This window comes from Mytilus galloprovincialis, chromosome 1 (genome assembly GCF_965363235.1).
Source record: "Mytilus galloprovincialis chromosome 1, xbMytGall1.hap1.1, whole genome shotgun sequence".
Lineage (NCBI taxonomy): Eukaryota > Metazoa > Mollusca > Bivalvia > Mytilida > Mytilidae > Mytilus > Mytilus galloprovincialis.
The window spans coordinates 26556965-26573715 of record NC_134838.1 but is presented as its reverse complement, the minus strand read 5'-3'; the positions used below and the strand labels follow the sequence as shown (position 1 = coordinate 26573715).

The window sequence follows — 16751 nt, the reverse complement described above, 5'->3', positions numbered from 1 at the left end:
AGTCAAGTACTCCGGGAACTTGCTGAAGTGATAGAGAAACAAAAAAAGATTAAAATCACATTAGAAACAAACCAATCAAGATCCAGTTTGTGAAGGAGGGGGAATTATGTCAGAAAAGTAAACAGAACATATCTGGGATACTAAATCGGACGAGAGATTGGCAGTTAAAGGTTGACATATGAAGAGGCTGCAATTTCCTGATATTGTATCAACTTATCTAAGACCAGTCATGGTTCTATTGTCTACCAGCAGTACATAAGTAGTAATTATCGAGTTGACAATTTCATGAAAGGAGAGATGTGTCGTAGCCAATAAAAGAAAAAGTGCAAAATATGATTGACTGTTGGTAGTGTGCAGAGATAGAGAATGACAGACATGGAACTTTCCTGTTGAGCTTGGCTGCAGAGGCTTCCCTGCAAAGTCAGTGTGGTGGTTGTTTTCTGAAGTTGGAGTGACTGGACGGCATAGAAGAGCAGCAATCCAGCAAATGGACCAGGCAGGAGAGAAAGCATCTTGCTGGATATGAATGAAGAGAAACAGTAGCAGCTGGAAACCCACCACACATACGCAAGAGGTCGAAACACATGATGATGGGTGGCCTCGGCTGAGGAAATTGATGGTGTTTGCAGTAATTCCACCAGTACTGTATGTAATTCATTTGTAAAAATATTCTTTGATGGTCGTTTTGGAAGTGACCACAAAATACACAAAACATATGTGACTTTGTTTCCAGGTGAGACACAAGAAAGTTTATTTCATAATCTGACAAGGAATTAACTGATTTAGACCCCTTGACTGTCCTCATATCTTATTACATACTAGTAATAAATATCTGTCGCTTGGGTGTTTTGCCTAATAAATGCTAATTGAAAAGACTAGATGAATAATTATTCTTTACATAAAAAATCTTTAGACCAAGTAAAGATGTTCCTTTATCTATTATTGATCAAAAGTCTTATTACCGTCTAGTATGTTTAGAGTGATCGAAAATATAACTTTGGTTTGAAGAGGAAGTCTAAAAAATAGCAGCAATCATTTTACTTCAGTTAAACAACCTAATACCGAACAAAAAGACCAGATATGTCCTGGGAATGAAAATTATGTCATTAAACAGACAATCAATGTTTTCAGACGTAAGGTAAACGCATTAATAAGTTTTTGTTGTGCATTAAAAATCTTTGTTGATGTAGATGGTTCAGGTCTAATAATTTTTATTTAAACAGTTCTCTTTATATAACGTGTTATTGTCATTAAATTAAAACTCATGTCTTAAAAAAAAAAAGAAGAAACTGATAAAGGTGTGTATTTTATTGATCGTTTTCGTTTCTAAAGGTTTATTACACAACAAAAAATATTACGGTGTTAAGGAAAGGAATAGGAAAATATTACCAGAAAATGTAACATACTCTTTCAAGGGTTTCACCCTTTAAAAAGGTACATTTGTTTACTCAATCATATCCCAATTATTTTCTGTGCTAATTTAATTAATGCCAGCTGTAGGTAATGGTTGTAACCTGCAATGATATATTACAAAGCTAGTTACTACCAGATATTCAGAAATACTGAGCAATATTTCTCGTTTGCATTCGGCATTTTTACGAGGGAAATTCGAGCGCCACTGGTGAGGTTGATATAGACATTACGCACGTCTAGCGTACCATATTATAACCCTTTGTATTGCCTGTGTTGCTTCTTTTAGCGTAAAAGTGTACTGTTAACTAAAACAAATAGTGCATTTATCAGTGAACTACAGAATAAAGAAAAACTTCTCTTTAGATGCAATTTCTAGGTCTTGAAGATTAGCTATACCTAACCATGTACCGAGTATGCAGAGTACTTGAATGCAGTGCACCAGACAGATTTTCCTGTATTGGTTATGCAGAGTATCATAATGTAGTGTCCCAATTAGATTGTCTTACACCGAGTCTATATAATTTAGGTAATGTTGAAAGAGAAATTATCTCCTAGTGTAGATTAACATGTTTAAACGTGCATGGAACGTCTGTGACATACCTAGATAATGCGTGTGGTAGCCACGAGTCATAGTCATAGTAATGATTAGTATTTGTCTCACTTTAAGGAAGGCATGCATGTTAAAATTCTACACAGGCTTAATCAATGGGGGATTTTTGCTTTTGATCTTTTGAAGTATAAATAGTGTTAACTCGTGTGCTATAACAACGTGTATTTTAAAGTTTAAAGCAAAAACATGGTTGAAAAAAACAATCAAGCATCGGAGCAATACCTGTTCTACAACCTAGTGGTATTTTGATACTAATCCGAATAACTAACTGTCAAGATATTTATCTTGATTTTGTCACCTTTATAAAACACACGTTAAAATAAATAAATGTGTTCCAATCTGTAACAATGTCAACGATAAGAGCAAAAATGTTACCACAAAAAAGATTTTTTTAGCCTAGTAAATTTAGCTCTAAAATCACTAAACCTGCAACTACTCGCAACACAAGGTTATGTAAGTGCAAATTATAATTTAGATTTGTACTAACAACACACTTAAAATATACATTGATATAATTTGAGGTAAACATTTTGGGGTGAAATATGTTGTTTTTAGAGAAAAAGTGCAAAAGCTGGAATACAAAGGAACTGTTATATATGGTTACATTTTCAGATCTATAGCTTGTTGAAGAAAATCTTATCTTAGTGGACTATAATGAAGTCGTCTTGTTATTATTATTTGTATTCAATCATTTTTAGATGAAATATGTGATTTTTCGTGAAAATACGCTAAAAACTGGAAACGTGGAAAATGTTCGTTGTTTTAATGGTTGATAAATTTGAAATATATTATTTAAATAATATTCGCCAAGGTCGGGACAGATTTCTGTCAACGTCTTCCATCTTCTCTCAGTTTACCTGTATACAATATCATTTGGTCCTCAGTCATAACTTTAGTTTCTACTCGAAGTACAAAAGTTGTGCTCGAAACACAAATTCCAGTGTTTTGCTTGGTTGATTTCTGAAACATTCATTGAAATAAGTACGTTATGTGCTAGTATTCATTGTAGCATGATATGATTTGTTATTTTATTGTTAAGAAATCGAAGAGTGAGTGATTAAAATTGATTTAGTGCTGTCATCTCCATGTGAAGTATATGCAGTTCGTGTGAACTACATCATTGGAATGCAAGGTTGTCTCTAGACTGGTGAGTAACCATACGTTATGTCTTAGTATAGACAACATTCTACATAGAGTCAATACACTTTATTTTCCTTATTAAATTATATTGAAACTACTTGGCACACACAATGATTTGCGTATATAATGTGGTTACCTTTTTTTTTTTTTTTTTTATTATATCCCATGTTGTTGTTCAGTGTTCATCAAAATAATTTGTATACAAACAATAGAGGAAAACAGATGAAACAGAATAGATGTTGCATTGAGACTAAGTGACGACAAATGTAACGTTATGTCCTTTTTAGTTGCATTCTGACCTTGTTCTACGGAATAATATTTGTTTTCACAATAATATTGTGAATTTACAGTTCTTTGTATTCACTGCGCAGATGAGGTTTAGTGTTTAGACGTAACGTACGATACTCAGACAACGCCATGGCTTAAAATGAAAAGGACAAACAGACAAAAAATAGTACATATGACACAACATAGAAAACTAAAGAATAAACAACACGAACCCCACAAAAAATAGGGGTGATCTCAGGTGCTTCGGAAGGGTAAGCAGATTCTGAAATTAGGGGTAGATTATTCTTTTGGAAATAAACAGTAACAATTAAAGACTTTTTGATAATAAGTCTTAGGCATTAACAGATATATAACATATACCTGACATACGTTTATAAAAAGTATTAAGAAAAAAAACTATACAAGCAGCCATCATAACAGTGTCCATTGTGGTGATGAGAGGTTGAAATTCAGAATTCAGCCCTATATGTGATCATCAAAATCAACCTCCGGCAGCGAGACCGAAAATAAAACCAGGTCGAAGGGAAACGAAGAAACCCTCACATACATCCAGTGAGGCTGCCAGCAGAAATTCCCGTGGTCAATCACACATCACCAGTTTCATTCATGGTCCAAATCAGTCTACACGTAGAAACCAACATCAAGATACTCCAGTCAAAACTTCAAACAAAAGTGGTTTAGAGAAGTCTCCAGTGACGCCCACAGAGAAACTACATGACGGTGCCAGTAACAACACAAGTAAAAAATCAAAAACAACAAAAATCTAGTTTAAGTTCTGGAGATATCATATATATTGAACATTGAAATTAACAATAAACTATTTCAACTTAGTTGATATTATTTTTTATCATATAAAAAAAAAATTAAAAAAATGTCACTGTATATAACACTTTTCACTTTTTCTTTTCTCATTGCTGGTATATATTTAGAATGTAGTCCGCTGTATTCTAATTTTCTGAATTTGGCAAGTGATACCTATCACAGATTAAAAAGTAAAGAAACTGTAAAATACAAAACATTTAATTGGTATCAAACTACTTATTTTTTACAATCACTATTATCAAGCACACTGTTAAATGTTTCCAGTAAAGCTACATTGGAAAAAATCCAATTTTTATTAATCTGTTTATATTTCTTCATTCAAATTCAGTCAGAGAGGTCTATCCTAAAAATAAAAATAAATATCTTTTACCATGTATGTATATAAATATTGATCTGTTTTTTAAAATTGATTTGCATATTTATTTCAATATGAAACACATAAATAATTGTACTTGTATTTGTTTAACAAACATTGAGTGTGCTAAAATTAAGAGGCACATGTCAATGTCTGTTTCTGAAGTCACATGGATGACCCAAATAATGACCTATGAGGTATATGTAAAAGAAAACAATAGATTGTATCTATTTACGAATGTATATGTAACTTGTTATTGTATGTTTTTAATAGAAACAAATTGTGTTAACATTTTACTTGTGAATACATATAAAAACATTCAAACGAAATACGCATTTCATCCTTTTTGCAAAAGGATTGTAAATACAAATACAGGTAAAAAATTTACCCTGTTTATAAACATTATTTACAAAGATAACAATCATGACAATCATAACATTGTCAATAGTAAAAATTGTATAAACTATAAAATAAACAATTTAAGTTTCAAATGTAAAAGAAAAACCAATAACTTATGCTTATTCATAAGACAAATCGTAGATAAATGTCCTAGAACAGAGAAAAGTGATAAAAATAAAACAACTGAAAATATGTCTATTTATAGTCTCGTGCTCTGTGAAGGTCAACTTCAGTGTGACCCAATTGTATCACTCAACGGGAATTTACCTATGTTAACTTTTAAAATACACATAACACCGTATTTAAAAAGACTACAAATAAATTAACTACTCACCAACCATGGTATTTAACAAACATCTTCATATCTGTACAGTTAATTGTAAAGGTCTGCAACAATCTGATAAAAGGAAAAGATTGATTGAATGGTCAAAATCCCAAAAATGTGACATTCTTCTAATGCAAGAAACACACTTTACAGATAATTTAATAAACAATTTAAATACTGAATTTGAAGGTAAACTTTTACTAAGTAATGGTTCTAGCAATTCAAGAGGTATTGCCATATGGCTGAATAAAATTTTAAACTTTAAAATAATTGATGACTATAAAGATAAAGAAGGAAGACTTTTACTTGTTAATATTGAAATAAATGATACTATAATAACAATAGTTAATATTTATGCACCAAACAATCCAAAAAGCAGAAATACTTTTTTCAAAACTGTCCATACATTAATAGAAGAAAAAAGTTTAGGTCAACTTATTTTAGGAGGAGATCATAATGAAATTTTATCTCAAATTGATTCAAAAAGTAAAACTAAACAACAAAAAAATAGGAAAAAAGTTCACAATTTAAAAAAACTTATAAAGTCCCTAAAACTCAATGATGTGTGGAGAACCAAAAATCCAAATAAAGTTCAATTTACATGGAGCAGAAAAGATAGGTCAGAGTCAACACGAATAGATTATTTTTTAATAGCTCCAGAAGTATTCAAAAACTGTGTTTCATGTGACATTAGACCAATAGTATTACAATACACAGACCACAACTGTGTTTCTTTAAAAATAAATTTAAACAGAGGCCAAAAAGGCAAAGGATACTGGAAATTAAACAGCAGTGTACTTCAAAATGAAGACTATGCTGAAATAATTAGGAAAATAATTAAAAAATTTAAAAACAAAGCTAAAACAAGAACAGATCTTGACATACTGTGGGACAATTTCAAAATAGAAGTTAGAGACCTGACAATAAGCTATTGCAAAACAAAAGCTAAAAATAAAAAAAACCTAATCAGCAAATTGGAAAAAAATTTAACAGAATTAAATAATATTATTGATACATGCAATAATAAAAACAACAATAATATATTAAAAGAAATAGATAATATAGAAAATGAAATAGGAAAACTCTATAACGAAAAAATAAAAGGGAATCAAATAAGAGCAAGGGTAAAATGGGTTGAAGAAGGAGATAAAAATTCTGCATATTTTCTAGGGATGGAAAAATCAAGACAGAGTAGAAAAACAATAACCCAATTATATGATGATAAAGGTGAAATTACAAGAGATCAAGACAAAATATTAAAATTAGAAGCAAATTATTATAAAAAATTATATTCTACAAAAACCCTGAAATAGAAGCAACTAAAAAGTATTTAGATTCTCTCAAGGAATATAAGAAATTAACTGATTGTGAAAGTAATTCTTGCGAAGGGGAAATAACTGTTGATGAATGTACTGATGCGATTTTTAAAATGAAACTTAATAAAGCACCTGGGCTAGACGGACTAAATGTGGAATTTTATAGAACATTCTGGGATGAACTTAAATCTTTTATAGTCTCCACTTTCAATTACTGCTATGAAAAAAGAGAACTATCTAACACTCAGAAAGTTGGCTTAATATCTCTAATTTATAAAAAGAATGATCCCTTTTCTCTAGACAATTACAGACCTATTACTCTTTTAAACTATGATGCTAAATTACTTGCTTATGCCTTAGCACAAAGATTAAAACCCCTGCTACCAAAAATTATACATACTGATCAAAAAGCTTAAGGATATGTCAAAAATATGTATATTGGTTTCAACATAAGACAAATACAAGATGTCATAGACTATTCTGAAACTTTCAAAATTGATGGGGCAATTTTATTTCTTGATTTTACAAAAGCATTTGACTCATTAGAATGGGACTTCATGTTTGAGACTTTAAAAAAATGTGGATTTAAAGATAATTTTATAAGGTGGGTTCAGACAATGTACTCTGATATTAAAGGATGCATTATTAATAATGGATGGGTTTCCTCCCGTTTTGGGGCATCTCGCGGGATCCGACAAGGATGTCCGTTATCATCGTTACTATTTGTTCTAGCTGTAGAAGTTATGGCGATAAAGATAAGGGAAAATAAAAACTTAAAAGGACTAGAAATAAAATTAGACGGTAAGAGTAACACCCTGAAAATCTGCCAATTAGCTGACGACACTACTCTATTTCTTCAATCAAAAAAATCTAGCAATTAATTTAATAGAAACATTTGGTACTCTCTCAGGTTTGAAATTGAATAAAACAAAAACTGAAGGAATATGGCTTGGTCGATTAAAACACAATCGGGAAAAATTTGAAAATATCAATTGGTGTACTACACCAATCAAAAGCCTCGGATATACTTTGGTTATAATAAACAAGAATGTCAAAAACTTAACTTTGAAAAACAACTGTTAAAAAGTAAAAAAATAATATCTGATTGGAGTAAAAGAAATCTTACTATCATAGGAAAACTAGTTGTCATCAAATCTTTAGTTTTACCAAACCTAACATATGTTGCATCAAACACTATTATTCCTAAGGAAATGTTGCAAGACTTTAAAACTTTAATATACAATTTTATTCGGAAAGGCAAAAGAGATAGAATAAAAAGATCAACACTTTCAAATGATTTTCTGGAGGGTGGACTTAAAATGACAGACATTGATGCTTATATAAAATCACTACATATCAACTGGATTCTTAAATTAAATGAAAATAAAAATGACAACTGGACAATTATTCCCAAATTCTACTTCAACAAATTAAGAAAAAATCTTCTTGTATTTAAAATGAATTTAAAGAATATAAACGATATTGATAAAAATAAGTTACAATATTTACCGGACTTCTATAAACAACTTATTAAAGATTGGATAAGTGTAAAGGGAAGTAATACAAAATATCCTAAAAATGTTCTTGAAATTAGAAAACAATTTTTGTGGGGAAATGATAATATCCGGTTTAATGGAAAATGTTTAAACTTTGAAGATTGGATAAAAAGTGACATTATCAATATAAATGATGTAATTGATGAACAGGGCAATATCTCTGAAACTATCATTTTAACTAAACTAAAATATAAACAAAATTGGATAAGGCAAATATATATGTTAAAAAAAGCAATACCAACTGATTGGAAAACAATTCTTTGCACTGAAGATTCATTCAAAACTAAAGTTAAATTTATAAACGACTTAAAAATTATGCACATGACAATTACTCCCTTGATGAGTACAAAAGAACTCTATTAAATATTCACACTGAAAAATAGTTGTGATAAGCCAAATGGTTTTCTTATGTGGGAAAAAATATTTGAGAAGTACTTGAATTCTAAATTGAAAAATACTTTTGTTTTCATTTTTCAATATCTAACTGATAATAGATTGAAAATATTTAGATGGAAACTTATTCACTACATACTGCCAAGTAATGAACTTTTAAACAAGTGGAAAATTACTGAAGACAACTTATGTAAGCATTGTAAAAAAAAGGAAGACTATGAACATTTTTTTGTCAATTGCTCATATAATAATGACTTTCTAAAAATAATAATGACATTAATGAAATCCCTAGGTATTGAAAAAGATATTATAAACCTAGAAAATTTAGTAACAGGGTACAAAATTGAAGACTTAGCATACTTTGATATTAATTACATATTAACTATTATATCCTTCTCAATATACAAATCACATTTTGTCTCAGAAAAGAAGACAACAAAAAAAAACATTTTAAAAATTTTCCAGAAAGAAATTTCAGAAATTATTGAAATAAACAACTTTAATAACAAAAAAACTAATCAGATAATTCTAAAAACAAATAGATTCATTGCAAAGATTCAATTGAAACAGGACTAATCTTTTTACGAAGCACAAAATATTGTGTACACAAGTGATTATTGTACACAAGACAAACATGGTAATATTTATAATCAAGTTCAACCATGCATGTTCAATGTTTGTAAGCATGTTCAGCCATGCATGAGTCACCACATGTAAATTATACTGCATTTTTTATATTTTATTTTACAAAAGATAAAAAGAATTGTTATAGTATAAATGTATCCGTACGTTTATTAATTAATGTGGAAAAATAATGTATCATTTCGGATGTCGAGTGTGCCAACTTGTTACACTTAAATTACCTATTTGTGAATTACACACATACATTTCGACAAAAAAAGATCAGTAGATAATTAAAGAAAACTTGAATAGTAAACTCACCATATATAATCGTTAAATCCAGTGGATAATATTTATATAATTTAGACGACACACATCAAAACTATACCCGATAACGCACATGCGAAAAACAACACTGTGCCCAATACTAATGGAAACACGGATCATACCGAGTTGATTCCGAAAAAAAAAAATACTATGAAAAAGAGAAAAAGAAGCAAAATGGAATGTATGTGTATAATCATAATAATTTATCAAATATATTTTGTGAAATATTTTATGTTATGAATACTAACATTATGAATAAATAATACATTGCCAAATAGTGCTTCCCTTAACTATTAGGTAAGCTAACATGAGGGATACTAAGTTAAAGCTGTAAACTTAGTAAATTGTTACAGCAAATATGCAATAAAGATATTGTTACGTTGGAAAAAAAAAAAAAATTCAGAATTAATCGGTGTTAGAAGTGCCAAGCTCTAACATTTTCGTAAAGAGGACGATCCAATTAATTTTAAAATTTCAAAGTCATGTACCGAACATCGTGCACACCTTTTCAGCGCTCACAAATGTTTACCTCAGTTAAAAGATGTTGAAATGACATGCGTTCAAAGTAGAACATTTGGTGTGATTGGCTTTTTACTATGATCGCACCTGTGATGATTTTGATGAAAATGAAGATATGCAGAAAAAAGTATAATCACAAAAATACTGAACTCAGAGGAAAATCAAACCGGAAAGTCCCTAATCATGGCAAAATCAAATGACAAAAAACGAATAGACAACAACTGTCATATTCCTGACTTGGTACAGGCATTTTCAAATGTAGAAAATGGTGGATTAAACCTGGTTTTATAGCGCTAAACCTCTCACTTTGTACGACAGCGTCATCAAATTCCGTTATATTTACAATGATGCGTGAACTAAACAGACAAAATAAATAAAATAGTCAAAATATAGGTACAGCAGTCATCATCGTGTTACAATTTTAAAAGAAACAATTTAACAGAACACATATTTATACGTCACATATTTGTGTCGTTCAATGTTTATACAAACCATTTTAAATTTGCATGTGGGCAATGTTAGCATACAGGGTTAAACCATTAAAAGTATGTAAAGAATTAATTTAAGAAATAGTCCGAGATTTAAAATAGTCCAAAAGTTCTATAGAATTTATAAGAATCAACAAATGCTTTATTCCAGTGCTTTGATTACAAATGTGGATAAGAATGGTGTATTTCTGACGAGTATTGAACAACAAATAATTGATAATTAACATCCACAATACAGATACAGTGGAGATCACTTCTAACCTCTCATTAGAAATGTCAGAATAATCTGTCATAGAACTGTTCTAACCTGTCATAGAACAGTTCTACCCTAGAATTGTTCTAAGTAGAACTGTCAGAATCAGTTCCAGGTAGAACTGACTAAATCAGTTCTAGGTAGAACTGTCAGGATCAGTTCTAGGTAGAACTGTCAGGATCAGTTCTAGGGTAGAACTGTCTAAAACTGTTCTAGGTAGAACTGACCAAATCAGTTCTAACCGTATATAACTGTCAGCAGAACTGACTAAATCAGTCAAGACTGTAGAACAATTCTAAATGACTTCACTGCAGTAAGGGCATTTTAAAATTTAAAAGAAAAAAATTTGTTCCAATTACTTTACTATATAATAGCAGATTTTCTATATTTTTTACTGATCAAACGTTACATGTTCAAATATCGAAGTGGATAAAAAGGTTATCCAACTCATCGGAGAAATATTTTTATAAGAATGCATATTAACATCGTGGTTTACGTTGCTTCGTTCCCTGTTTTTAACAGTCTCTTCCAAAAAATATTTGCATTTAATTCATGGAATTTTAATCGTAATTTACCTTGTTTGTCTTGGATTTACATTCATGATTTAAGAATCTGTTTTGACAAATGTTCAAACGAAAATTGTACAGTGGATAAAATATGGGATATTAATGAAAAAAGTCTTCTATAACGTAAAAAACTACGTATGTACCTTTGCACCATCTCGTATCATATTTAGTATTTTCCGTCAATAAAAAATAGAAAGAAGATGTGGAGTGATCCTAATGAGACAGATCTCCACATGTGACCATATGACATCGAACATGAAAAGTTAACAACCATATTTTTCGTCTATGTTTATTCAGAGACATATATATGTGTATATATGTCTCTGGTTTATTATTTTCGTTTTTAAAAATATCAGCGGAATGTTTGTTTCACAAACTTAAAAGTTAAAAGATATCCACTGAATATTAAAAAAGTAATTGAAGTTAGAATTAGTCCGATAGATTTTCAGGTCCCTTCAGGTCTTTTCATTTTGCCGTTCAGGTCCAACTTTTGGCATCAAACATTTGTTTTTAATTTAAAACATTTAAATTTAAATGAAATATGGATATTTACTAATAATAAAATTCTAATTTGAAGAAATTCCATCAAATAATAAAAAAAGTTATTGCAATTTGAATAATTTTAGTCGGATATTTTCAGGCCTTTTCAGGTCTTTTCAGGTCTTTTCAGGTCCAAAAAAATTAGGTCAATGCAGGTAGCATTGTGTTCCAATATTTTTAGCATTTGTATTATACAATCCATTCTTACATAAAAAATATTACAGATTTACTATGCGACTATAAAAGTTACATAAAAGAGCAAACATGGTCAGTTTTGGTTGATGCGGTCAAATATGGTCAGTCTTGGTTGATGCTGTCAAATATGGTCAGTTTTGATTGATGCAGACAAATAATTTTGTTACACGAGTCAGTCTGACATGTCTGAGGTATGAACACTACTGATGTATGTTTCTGATGCGATTTTTTTGAAAAAAAAAGAAATACTGGCACTTTCAATTGATGCGAAAAACAATTTGTGGTCATTGATTTCCAATATTGCAGTTACATGTATTTGTATACTACAGTCCCTCTTGACCTAAAATTATAACTTAATTACTGTGCAGCTATAAACATGATATAGATTTACATAAAAAAAGCAAATAAATTGGTCAGTTTTGGTTGATGCGGTCAAAAGATTTTATTACACGACTCAGTCTGAAGTATGAAAATAATTGATATTTGTTTACGATTCAATATTTTGAATAAAAAGAGGACATGCTGGCACTATAAATTGATGCGAACAAAATTGTGTGGTCATTGTTTTTCAATATAGCTGTAACTTGTATATTACAGTTCCTCTTGACCTAAAATTATAACTGAATTACTGTGCAGTTATATAGATTTGCAGAAAAAAAGAGCAAATAATGTCAGTTTAGATTGATGCGGTCAAAAGATTTTTGTTAAACAGGTCCGTCCAGGTATGAAAACTACTCGTAAACAGATATCACATTTGTTTACGATTCAATATTTTGAATAAAAAGAGGACATGCTAGTACTATAAATTGAGTGCAAACAAAATTTTGAAGTCATTGTTTTCCAATATAATTGCTGTTATTTGTACAATACATCCTTGCCTAAAAGTATAACTGGATTACTGCAGTGTGCGGCTAAATGTATAAAATGTATATATATTTACTTGATGAAGAGCAAATATGGTTAGTTTAAGTTTAGTTTAAAAACATATTTATTAAAATAGTGGATTGGGAAACAAGTTATTACATTTGGTTAATGATCGAGGTCAGATAATTTTGTTGTACGAGCCATCCTCACTCCCGGAATGACAAATGTAAAACAATTCATGCCCCCCTGATACTAACGGCCTAATTTATGTACAAAACAATGAACGAAAAACAAATACATTTGTAATTTATGTAACACATCAACAAAAGAAAATGACTGAATTACAGGCTCCTGATTTGAAACAGGCACATACATGCATAATATGGCGGGGTTAAACATGTTATCTTGATTCAACTTGAAATCTGAAATAAAACCTGCGAAATAGCAAAATTCTATATAATATTAATGGCTATTTTGCCGAAGCCTTATATATTTAGACAAATAGTTCTTAAAACTTATAAATCAATTCTAGCCGTAGAATTCATAAATCAATTCTAGCCGTAGAATTCATAAATCAATTCTAGCCGTAGAATTCATAAATCAATTCTAGCCGTAGAATTTGTAATCAATTCTTACCGTAGAACTGTTTTAGAAGTAGAACTGTCTAAAACTGTTCTAGGGTAGAACTGTCAGGATCAGTTCTAGGTAGAACTGTCCAAATCAGTTATAGGTACAACTGACCAAATCAGTTTTAGGTAGAACTGACCAAATCAGTTCTAGGTTAGAACTGTTCAAGCTAGAACTGACTAAAAGGTGTCAGGCTGATAGTTCTACGTACTGTCCTAGTACAGTTCTCCTGACAGATTCTGACAGATTTAATGAGAGGTTAGAAGTGATCTTCACTGTAGGCAGACACATTGAAGGACAGCTTTTACACTGTCGCGTTAATGTCTTTACAAAGTATCTTTCAACTCTAAACATTGATAACACATGTTATGGTCAGGTCAACTTTTAATTTATTTAGTTAACTAGTTTGGTACAAATACTCGATATATTACTTCTTAAGTTTATTTTGATCATTTTGTTTATGGAAAGAACAGTTGTTTATTTTCGTGTTTAAGATGTTGTTTGCAAGCTTTTGCTTTTTGCGAAATTGTTCAAGAATGAAGGAAACATTTCAAACTTACAAATGCATAAGTGCTTTGAACGATATTTATCACAAATGAGTCGACAACAGTTTCTGAATTGTTTGCATGTAGTTTTACGTATCTTCAAAGGTTGTGTCTACATTGTAGTTATATCTATATAGGAAATGGTCGAAGTAGTTAATGGTGTAGCCAGTCAATACTGAGGTTGTGAGTTCGAACCCCGCTCGTAAGGGTAAACTCGACTCTAACCGTAATTGACTAGGATTGCCAGTCTACCTATAGAGGGTCAAATGTTTTCTGAGGGCACTTCGGCTTCTTTACCAAAAATTGGCCTAAAAGCGATGCTTAACAGTGGCGTTAAAATACAAAAAAAAAATTGAAATCAAATGTAGCCTATAGGTTTATTAAATTCAATATAGAAACAGCATTACATCTGGACTTACTAGTACAAATACTATATTCCGGTTTTAATTGCGACTGAAATTAAAAAAGTGGGTAAGTAAAGTATAAGTTCTTAAATAGTTATTCATGTATCTTGTAAACATGTGTATAAGTAGGAGCGCCTGTTAAACACATTGGACCTGGCCTTCAGGAACATGCCAGAACGAATTCAAGAGCCTAGCAGTTTCGAAGCTATACCTTTTTGAGTATACCAAAAAAAGAGTGGCCATCAAAATATTTATCAAGCCAAACAAATACAAAGATGCATTGAGGATCCAAAATTCCAAAAAGTTGTGCCAAATGTTTGGAATTAGCAACATACTTTAGAGTCTAATTCATTGAAGTGTGCTTGATTTATTAACTGTTTAGGAATAGATTACCTTAGACTAATCGCGCGTCAGGTGTATTCAATTATACGCCTGGTATATTTGATAGCTATTTACACCACTGGGTCGATGCCACTGCTGGTGAACGTTTCGTGTTGACTTGAATATCAATAGTAATGTCATTTAATAAATTTCCTGTTTACAAAAGTATGAATTTTACAAAATACAAAGATTTTCTGCTCCCAGGCAAAGATTACCTTAGCTGCAGTTGGCACAATTTTATTTTTAATTTTGGGTACTCAATGCTATTCAACTGTGTACTTGTTTGGCTTTATAACTTATTTTGATCGGAGCGTCACTGATGAGTCTTATGTAGACGAAACGCGCGTCTGGCGTATTAAATTATAAGCCTGGTACCTTTGATAACTAATTGATATGGAATATAATGGCCATTAATTTTGGAGAAATTTATCCAAACCAGTTTTTGCAAAATACGTTTAAAAGGAGATTTGGATAGAATAACCAATTGAAAAAAAAACCCAAAGCTTTAGAAATATCAACAACATTAAGTCTACGTTTCAATGATGACGTTATTTAAATTATTTATTATCTAGTTTTCTTCTTTTTTTCCGCTGATCATTTTTATTGGCAAATGAAATAATTATTTCCATTGATGGTCAGGTGTAATATGAAAATTTGTCATGGGTGCGAAACCCTGTGTCTCGACTGGAATTCCTGCTGTCAGTGTATAAAAGTTGAATGTTGACTGTAAAAGGTATCTATTTATCAGTTAATTACAAGATTTAAAAAATGAATCAACTGTTTTCTGTATATGCTTTTTCTTGATATTGACGATTAGCTACTGCCATAGTTTCATTACAATCTATAGAGATTTATACATATATCATGCAAAATTAATACAATCACTGTTCGTCTGTTAATTGCAAAAACACTAAATGAATAATTCCGTCTAACGATAAAACGCTGAATACTTTAAAAGAATTCTCGACAAAAATGTTAAACAACATATCTTATTTCAGCATTTAATGAACTAAATTAAACAATAAGAAAATGAGGAGAATTCAAATGATAATATTTGATTCAAAAATAAATTTCGCAACTTATATCTCCGTCCTCAAGTAATTGAAGAACGAGTAACAAAGCTCATGTGACTTCATGAAACCTATTATTTACGATCAAGCAAAACGGAAATTCAGAGCTTTTATTCCTTCCTCATGGTATTAAACACATGAATTCAAACATGCATTGACGGTCGTTTGTTTGGTTAATCAATCAATCGATTGATTGATTTATTGACCGATTGATTGACACGTTGCACAATTTTTCTCCTTTTTCTAAGGCATCCAGGACTTCAAGACAAATTAATTTGTTGTGTGTGGATTTGATTTCAAGCTTTGTGAGAAAATAGACATATAGCTTTTAGGTATACATTTCTCAAACTATTCGAATCGAGGAACACCCCTGTTTATTATTTACAGTCACCAGTACATGCAATCATACTTACAGGCAAATTTATGATTGATCCGTGATTAACAGAGATCGTGCAATGCATGCCTTTGTGAAACGTAAAGTGTATCGTTTGAATGAATTTTTATGGAATAATTTCAGAAGAAATACATGAATAGGAGCAGATTTTTACAGAACGAGTTTTTGTTTCAGCTTTTTGTACATAAATCGGGTTGCATTTTCACCGTACTAGGTCTATTTTCAGCTAAAATACATGTTAAACCTCAATAACAAACAATTGAAAGGGACTTGTTTGGTTCGTTGGTCGATTGATTGATTAATTGAGATAAAACAAATATATTATGCTAGGAGCATAGCG

General features: G+C 30.7%; 1 long non-coding RNA gene across 1 annotated transcript; it reads left to right on the top strand.

The window, feature by feature from the left end:
• Positions 1–2713: 2713 nt before the first annotated feature.
• On the top strand, positions 2714–15828 carry LOC143070774 (uncharacterized). Its single transcript, XR_012976696.1, has 2 exons — positions 2714–3170; positions 15587–15828. It is a non-coding gene; the product is annotated as an uncharacterized LOC143070774 (long non-coding RNA).
• The last annotated feature ends 923 nt before the right edge of the window (positions 15829–16751 follow it).